The sequence below is a fragment of the Solanum stenotomum genome, chromosome 7, assembly GCF_019186545.1.
Source record: "Solanum stenotomum isolate F172 chromosome 7, ASM1918654v1, whole genome shotgun sequence".
Taxonomy (NCBI): domain Eukaryota; kingdom Viridiplantae; phylum Streptophyta; class Magnoliopsida; order Solanales; family Solanaceae; genus Solanum; species Solanum stenotomum.
Window position 1 is genome coordinate 49,564,725 of NC_064288.1, and position 9,934 is coordinate 49,574,658.

The following is a 9,934-nucleotide window of genomic DNA, read 5'->3' on the forward strand; positions in this document are numbered from 1 at the left end:
CCCCCCCCCCCCCCAAATCGCCACCCCCCGCGACCCTATCAATTTTTATTTTTATTTTGGAACGGCCATCAGGGTCTTTCCTAGTTTGGTTGTCGGGGTCGAATCCTAGATCAATTATCGAGGTTGATTTTCGGATCAGAAATTATTTTCCTAAAGAGTATATTTTAGTCTCAAGCAAAAAATAAAAGATATTTTTCATTTACCAACCAAACATTAAAAAATAAGTTAGAAATCCAATTATTTTCAAGAAACCGTATTCCTTCGTACGAAACACACCCTTAAAGAAAAATGGTAAAGGCGGAAATAAAAAGGATGTAAAAATACTTTTAAATATTATATATTTTGTAAATAATTTGAAGGATATTTCACTCATTTATATATTTTCATTTCAATGTACAATGTTTGTCTTACAAGTTTAACATGGCTCAAGAGTCAAGACCCATATGCAATGTATATTTATTCCTATCGTATGATGGCGTTACCTTTGCATATCAACAAAAAAATATAGTTAGAGAGGGGTAAAAATTAATAAAATAACCGTACAAATATACATAAAAACAGGGTGAAATAGTAAGACAAACATTATTCAAAAAGTGCTTAACATATTATTCTATTTGAATTCTCAAGTTAAAAATATCTTTAAATGCATAATATTTCATCAGGATGGGAAGGGTAATACAGAAAAAAAAATCAAAATATTTTGAACATCTCTTTTCCTCACACTCAAAACTAAATAATTCAACAAAAAAAAAAAGGAAAAAGCATAAATCCCCCCTCAAACTTGTACCCAAAAATCAATTACACGCTTCAACTATTATGACGACTTATTACATACTTTTACTATTAAAAAGTGAATTTATTTACTACCTACGATGTATAGTACCACTCTCACAATGTAAAGAATATCACATTTGGGCCTCATTAATATAATCTCATTACCACATCAGATGCCATGTCAGATTTTAAATAAAATTCTCCTTGTCATTCAATTGTTTCTTCTTCCATGAACACCACCATGGGACCACTAACATTGCCATCATATTTGTACCAAATCTCTATATTTCACCATAAAAATCTTCTATTTTTTTTAGTGTAACAAGACAATATGAAATAACTGAGCAAGATTTACTTGAAATAAACCGTTATGTGTTCACCATCATAATACACAAAAATAACTTCCCAACAAATCTAAAACAAAGAAAAAGTGGAAAAGAAGATTTAAAAAAAAACAAAACAAACAGTGTTTCTCTTCAAGAACACAAAGGTAAAATTGCAACTTTCAAAATTATCATTACTTAAAAAATTCTTAAGTTGCAACCTTTTTTTAAGCTTTGCAAGCTCCTGTCACACCACACCAACCACAAATTTCACCATCTATAATAAACCCACCATCAAAATCACACTATCACCTCCGTTCCCACATAAATTATAAAGATCCACCACAAAATTTAATATTTACCTACAAATCTGTCATTATATTTTATTTTTTAAAATCAATCATCACTTTTATCAACCATAAAAAAAATTAAAGTGAAATATCATATATAATGAAAATGGTGAAATTAAATTATCATTAAAATAGAATATGATTGGGGTGGGGGGGGGAGGATTTTGTTGGAGGTGGGGGTGAGGTGGGATAGATGGAAATCAGATACGGAAAATAATGAAAGAAAAAATAAATGAAGAAGAAGAAGGCGGGGAGTGTGAAGAAGAAGAAGAGGTGTGGTGCGTGGGTACTGGGTAGAAACAAGATTTTGATTTATTTATTTTTTAGTTTATTTTTTATTTAACGTGGTTTTTATTTTTTCTTTTTTTTTGGCATGTCAGTTGTAGGTGGTAAATAAATTTACTTTTTAGTAGTAAAAATATGTAATAGGACGTCATAATAGTTGAAATGTGTAACTAACTTTTCGATATAAATTTAAGGGGAAATTTATGCCTTTTTCCAAAAAAGAAGAAGCATAAATTTATAGGTAAAACATCTTTATCGGCTTGAACATGATTTCAAATAAGATTTTTTTTTTGTTTGTTATTATAGGTTAGTGGGTTCCATCCATTTATTATCAGAAGTACCCACAAATAATTCAATTACAATGGCAGATAAAAGTAACTATATAACTTACTAGATATAGGACCCCGTGCCAGCACGGTGCCCAATATATATATTTTTTATTATTTTAATTTATGTCATATTATGAAATTTGAAAAGTTATTGAAATTTTTATATGATTTTAAAAATATTTTAAATTTTTAGCTATTGTGATTTGTAGTACTTTTTTTTAACATAATTTTGAAAAAAATATTTATTACTCTGTTTGTTCTAATTTATGTGGCACACGCAGAATTTCAAATATTAAGCATTTTTTATATATCTCTTTAATATATTAAGTTGTTAATTATTGTATTTTATTGTACATTTTGAACCTAATTTTTTAATAATATATGTTATTTGCCATGTCCCAATTTATGTGGCATTAATTGATAGATTTGTTGGAGTCGAGAGATTTATTTTGTTAATTATTGTAATTTATATTTTTTTTTCCGTCAATTTCAAACAATATATGTTGTTAATCGATAGAATACTTTTAATGTAATTTTTAAAAAAATATATGTGTGACTCTCCATGTCCCAATTTATGTGGCACATGTAAAGTTTTGACAATTAACCAAAATTTTAATACATTTAAAAAAATATTTTTAAGTCGTTAAATTTTAAGTAATAAGTAATTTAAATTGTTGTATTATTTATTACAATTTATAATACTTTTAAAGTAGTTAAAATATTGTACTATTTATTATGATTTATAACATTTTTTTTTTAAATTTATGTCATATTATGGAATTTGAGAAGTTATTGAAATTTTTATATGATTTTAAAAATATTTTAAATTGTTAGCTATTGTGATTTGTAGTACTTTTTTTTAACATAATTTTGAAAATAATATTTATTACTCTATTTGTTCTAATTTATGTGGCAGATGCAGAATTTCAAATATTAACCCTTTTTTATATGTCTCTTTAATATATTAAGTTGTTAATTATTGTATTTTATAGTACATTTTGAACCTAATTTTTTAATAATATATGTTATTTGCCATGTCCCAATTTATGTGGCATTAATTGATAGATTTGTTGGAGTCGAGAGATTTATTTTGTTAATTATTGTAATTTATAATTTGTTTTTCGTCAATTTCGTCGACTATTTTTTTTATTAATTATTGTAATTTATTGTTTCTTTTTCGTCAATTTCAAACAATATATGTTTATCATATAATCCATTTTATGTGGTACCAATAGAATTTAGAGAGTCAATTAAATTTTGTATATAAGTTTTAAATAATTAAGCTGTTAATTATTGTAATGTATAGTATTACTTATAGTATTTTTAAATATATTTAAATATTATATGTTAGGTTTTTTATCCTAATTTATATGGCATTGATAGAATTTAAAGTGTCAAATAATTGTTAATTATTGTATTAGATAATATGGAGTATTTAAGTCATTTATAGTATAGTAATTAATATATAATATGTAGTATTTAAGTGTTATATTATGGAATTTGAGAAGTTATTGAAATTTTTATATGATTTTAAAAATATTTTAAATTCATAACTATATATTTCAATGTACAAGATTTTGATAAAATAATATCTTTAAAGTTAAATTATAATGTTTTTGAAATTTAAATTATTAAAACATATATAATAATTTTATAGAAAAAATAATATCATATAAAATTAAATGAAAAGGATAATAAATTTAACTTTTACCATGATAAGGTTGAAAAATATTATTTAAGTGGAAGGAGGTGGGGCCCACTTATATATTTTATATAGTAAGTATTGGACATTTGTAATGATTTAATTGGAACAATGGTAGTAAATCCTAGTAATTCTAATATATAGTAATATGTACAAATATAATTCCAGAAAGTGCTTAACATATTCTTTTATTTTAATTCTCACATTGTTGAAAATATCTTCGAATGCAAAATATTTCATCATACAAAAAAATGTTTAAAATATTTTGAACTAATAAGCATTATTCACCAAATTACATCTCTTGTCCTCACACTCAAAAATAATTAATTCAACTAAAAGGAACCATAAACTTTGGGTATGAGAAATTTTTACTTATTTTCTAAAAATTATTTCACTTTATTTTAAAATCGGAAAATGATCAAAAATATCCTTAATCTATTGGAAAAGGTTCAAAAAAGCCCTTCATCCAACTATTGAATAAAAAAGGAAAAATTGTATATAATAGCAAACTATTAATTCAAATTAAATGCTATAAATATACTTTGATTTAATTGTACCCTATAGCAAACTATTGCTATTTTCGCCACTCTCCCTGGTGAAATCTCGTTCGCCACTCTCGTTTGGTGGCAATCTTGCTTGCCTCTCTCGCTTTTATACAAACACAAATATATAAAATGTGTTTGATTTTGTATAAAGCGAGAGGAAATTGTATATATACATATATTTTCGTTCCCCTCTCTCTCCTCTCCCAGATCTCGCTCACCACTCTCTCAAATCTTGCTCGCCATCCTCGCCTCTCTCGCCACCCTCGCCTCTCTCGCTTATACAAACAGAAACGAAATGTATAAATTGCGTTTTTGTTTGTATAAAGTGAGAGAAAATTGTATATACACATGCAAATACATATATCTTTGTCCTATACACTTATAATTATACAATACAAATATTTCTCTATCCAGTTTTTTTTGCCTTGCTCTCTTTCTCGTTTTATATACACATATTATACAATTGATCTTTTATATACAACTGCTTTATTTTGTATATGTATATCAAATTATACAACTGTCTTCTTTGTATATGTATAACGAATTATACAACTATTTTTTTTTTTTTGTATATGTATAGCGAATTATACATATATATGTTTGTTATGGAGCGCAATTATGTAAACTTTGCTATAACATACAAATATGAATTTTGTGTTTGCTATATGTGAAAGTTGTTCAATAAAAAATACCCTTTCGTCCACCTATTTGGATCAAAAATACCCTCAACATTAAACTTAGGTGTAAACTTGACCTTCCTTTTAACAGAATCTGATGTGGCATAAATAATTTTTTAAAATTAAATATTTTATAATATTATTTTATTGATCCACATGTAACTACATCCAAATTTACTCACAATTATACCAATTAACTTAAAACCCATTTCTAAATCCACAAAGCCAAACAACCTGTGGAGCTTCTCCATTTGCCTCATTCCGCCATCGACAGACGACATCTCGTCAATCATCGATTGGAAGGAACGACTCTCGCCATACTCGGTGATAGTTTCCTGGCGGCACTCGTCGCTTTTCTCTCGCTCGCCGGCAACAGTTTCAGCCATCGTTGAACTGGATAACGGCGAGAGAGTAGAGCGACGACGCGTGAGAGCTAAAATCTGCCTTCACCATCAAGGACACGCCGCTTCCTCGACCTTGTTAACAGTAGAATACTCACCATGCCTAGAGGGTGTAACAAGCTTTAACATTTCCGGCATCGATGCATTATTTCAGAAAGCGTTGAGCAGATTTTGATTAGTTTTGTACTTTTCACGGCTCACATTTTCTAAGAAGCTTTTGATAATACAAGCGAAAGGTGACTTAACACATTTTATCTTTTGCATCTGCAAATCAAAAATCAAAACCCCCATTAGATATAGATTTTTAGTTTTGGCCAAATGTGCAAGATATTATTTTAATTTAATTTAAAATGAAAAGAGAAAAGAGGATTGCAACATACTAATCAACACGTTAACTAAATTAGTGGGCGATGCAGCAGAAGTGAGTGGCATTGTTATATTCAAGATAGGTATTGGTGAAAATCAAAGAACATAAACCTATTTAATTTGTTGGGTCATTAAAAAGTGGATTTGTGTTATGAACCAAGTCCAACCCAATATCGATATCAAGGTCACACAAGTAGTTATTGGGCTGACAAGAGCTATTAGGCAGAAAGCAAGCAATAGGTCCAGTTTTATTTGGGATCCAGGCCCATTTACACTTTGTTAAAAAGGACTAGGAGTTATAAGAAATGGTTATGAAAAACTATTATGTGAAGCTTTGGCTTTCTGATCCTCTCATCTCCTTTCTATGGTCTTGTATCTCATCCCTTTCTGGTTACTTCTTTCTCGGTTTATCTCTCCTTAGTCAGTGTATTCAGTGATTAATCTATATAAGAGTGCTTCTGTTGGAATTGAGTTTGTTACAATTTGGGTTATAATGGTATAATTGTGAATGAATTTGGATGTAATATTACATGTGGATCAATAAAATAATATTATATATATTTAACTATAAAAAATTATTTATGCTACATCAGATTCTGTTAAAAGGAAGGGCAAGTTTACACTTAAAGTTTAGGTTGAGGATATTTTTGATACAAATAGATAGATGAAGGAGTATTTTTGATTCAATAGTTGGCTGAATGACATTTTTGAACCTTTTCCAATAGGTTAAGAGCATTTTTGACGGCCTTTTCTCTTTTAAAATTAGTGTTTGACCATGAAAAATTCAAATATAATTTAAAATTGTATTCAGAATTTGACAAAACTCCTAAAATCTTGTTTTCACTTTCATTTTTTTCATTTTCTAATTTATTTTGTTTTCAAAAAATTCTAAATATTTTAATTTTCATGATATATCCTCATTTAAATTATATTTCATGTTCAAATAATATTTATATTTTAAAAGAAATATATTTAAATCATAAATATTAAGCCGGAAAAACTATGACCAAACACAAATTTTTTTATTTTCCAAACACAAACTCTACTTTTGAAAGCAAAGGTTTATTTTTTTTTGTGTGTGTGTGGGGGGGCGGGGGGTGGGGGATTTATAAGGGAATCTTTTTGTGGATTTTTTTTTTCTCTTAAAGTTATATGTCAGTGGGTTCTACCCATATCATTAAATGTAACCACAAATAATTGATGAGATTTTTCTTGGCATTTATAAGGGAATCTTTTTGTAGATTTTTTTTTTTTTGTCTCTTAGGGGTTGTTTGGTTTGAAAATGAGTTATGATGGGATAAGTTATGTTGGGATTAGTTATGATGGAATAAGTTGTGTTGAAATTATTTTTTATTGAGTGTTTGGTTTGTTGTATTCAAAATAATAAATTTTAAGAACAATTTATTTGTTTACAAAAATGCCCTTCATTAATGTAAAAAGTGATATAACAAAAGGGTTGAAAGAGACATTTTTGTCATTTACCTATTTTATCCCGGGATAAGTTATTCCGATATTACTATACCACCCAAGGAGAGGGATAACTTATCCCGGTACTAATTATTAATCCCGGGATAAATTATCCCGAACTTGCCAACCAAACAACAAAATAAGCGGTACTATAATTTAATCCCAAGACTATTTGGTATTATCCCTCACACCAAACGACCCCTTAAAGTTATATGTCAGTGGGTTCTACCCATATCATTAAATGTAACCACAAATAATTGATGAGATTTTTCTTGGCATTTATAAGGGAATCTTTTTGTAATTTTTTTTTTTCTCTTAAAGTTATATGTCAGTGGGTTCTACCCATATCATTAAATGTAACCACAAATAATTGATGAGATTTTTCTTGGCATTTATAAGGGAATCTTTTTGTAGATTTTTTTTTTTTGTCTCTTAGGGGTTGTTTGGTTTGAAAATGAGTTATGATGGGATAAGTTATGTTGGGATTAGTTATGATGGAATAAGTTGTGTTGAAATTATTTTTTATTGAGTGTTTGGTTTGTTGTATTCAAAATAATAAATTTTAAGAACAATTTATTTGTTTACAAAAATGCCCTTCATTAATGTAAAAAGTGATATAACAAAAGGGTTGAAAGAGACATTTTTGTCATTTACCTATTTTATCCCGGGATAAGTTATCTCAGGATTACTATACCACCCAAGGTTCGGGATAACTTATCCCGGTACTAATTATTAATCCCGGGATAAGTTATCCCGAACTTGCCAACCAAACAACAAAATAAGCAGTACTATAATTTAATCTCGGGACTATTTGGTATTATCCCTACACCAAACGAGCCCTTAAAGTTATATGTCAGTGGGTTCTACCCATATCATTAAATGTAACCACAAATAATTGATGAGATTTTTCTTGGTTGTCAATCAATGAGTTGAATTATTTTTTTCAAAATATCTATTTGTACTATAAAAGAAAGCTTAAAATAACATAATATAATAATAAGAAGAAGACAAGAAGTATAGATAGAAGAAATAACTTCTTATATTGAAGTGTGTCTTCCAAATGACGAATGATATCTATATTTATAGTATGAGATATCACTCCCAAAGGTCACCAAATCTATATCTATATATAAAGCCAAATGTAGATAAGGATGATGTAACACCCCTCTAAGGCCACCATTGCTATTTATTCTTTTTCTCATTTTTTTGACATTTTCTCTATTTTTTCTTATTTTCTATTTAAATAATTAATTATATTGTATCATATTTATTAAGTTTCATTAAATTTTTTAACAACCATATTAATTTATTGTGACACCTCTTTATGACCTACAAAATTATATATTTTTAATCTTCTCTTTTTTTTTAAAAAAAAAAATCCTCTCATTATTTTCATTATTAATTTTTTAAAACGTATATTTATTACATTACATCTAATTATATCTCATGAGTTAATAATAATAATTAAATTAAATTAAAAAGAAACAAATAGGAAGGATAACGGAGAAAATTAAATTAAAGATGAAAAACTTCAGTTTCAAAACTTTTCATTTTCCAAATAAAAACTTTAATAAACTCTATGCCAAAAGACTTGATTCAAATGACATTACATATACTGTTGTGAGTAGAATTTGTGTTTTGTAGAAACATGAAAACAAAGGAAGATGATCAGCTGATTGAAGCTATACATATAAACATTTTTATGTGCATAGCTCATTCTTTTACTTTTTTTTTTGCATTTTCAATTAGAAGGAAACTAACTTTTGTTGTTGAATTGTCATTGTTGTTGTAACTAATGAAATGTCAATATCAATGACATAAAAAAAGTACTCATCCAGAGATGAAGGCTTTCCATTCTCAAAAATATGGCCAATATCTTCAGAAAAGTATCATGAAGTACAATTATGTTGATGAGATCTTTTAATAGTTTATATGTTTAGATTTTCAATTGTTCCAGTTTCAAATTTATATATTGTATTTGGGCTGTTAATTAAGACAATCATGTCAGAGGGATTCAATAAATTATTTAAGTTGTATGGATTCTTCATTTTCGATTATATATATAACTTTTGAAGAGTATCCATTGACAATTTTGAAGAGTCCCAGCAATAACGACACCATAATTTTGGAAAAAAGGAAAAGGTGCTTTCTTATATATTTGTTGATTAGAAAAATGGAACATATCAAAATTAAATATCTTGACTAATTATTAAAAATAAGGAGTATTTTTCCTTATGGTGCTTAAAATTAAAAATGATTATTGATTATCATTATTAAAGATTATGTATTCTGCTAGAATTTGCTCAAGAATGTTATTTTTTGTTTCTAATCAGAAAAAAGGAGGTGGCTTAGTATTAGGCTATCAGCTAAAGAAATGTATTTGTATTATCTTCTCTCTTTTCCTAAGTCTTATTTCCCTTTCCCTGCTTAATCTTAATTTTAGAGGTTTAATTTTTTTTCTAGATCACTTATCAATTATACTTAGGAGTTGTAGTATTCAGTTTCAAAGGATAAAAACATTATAAAACATACATAAACTAAGTTGCGTTGAACTTTTATAGTACTAAAAGTTGTTGAATTTTTTTATACATAATATATATATTCAAAAAATGTTATGTTTTAATTAGTTAACTTTTTACCTTTCACTATAATTACTTTCTTAATTATATATTTTAATATGCATTTATTTTTTTGGGGGGCGGGGGGGGGGGGGGG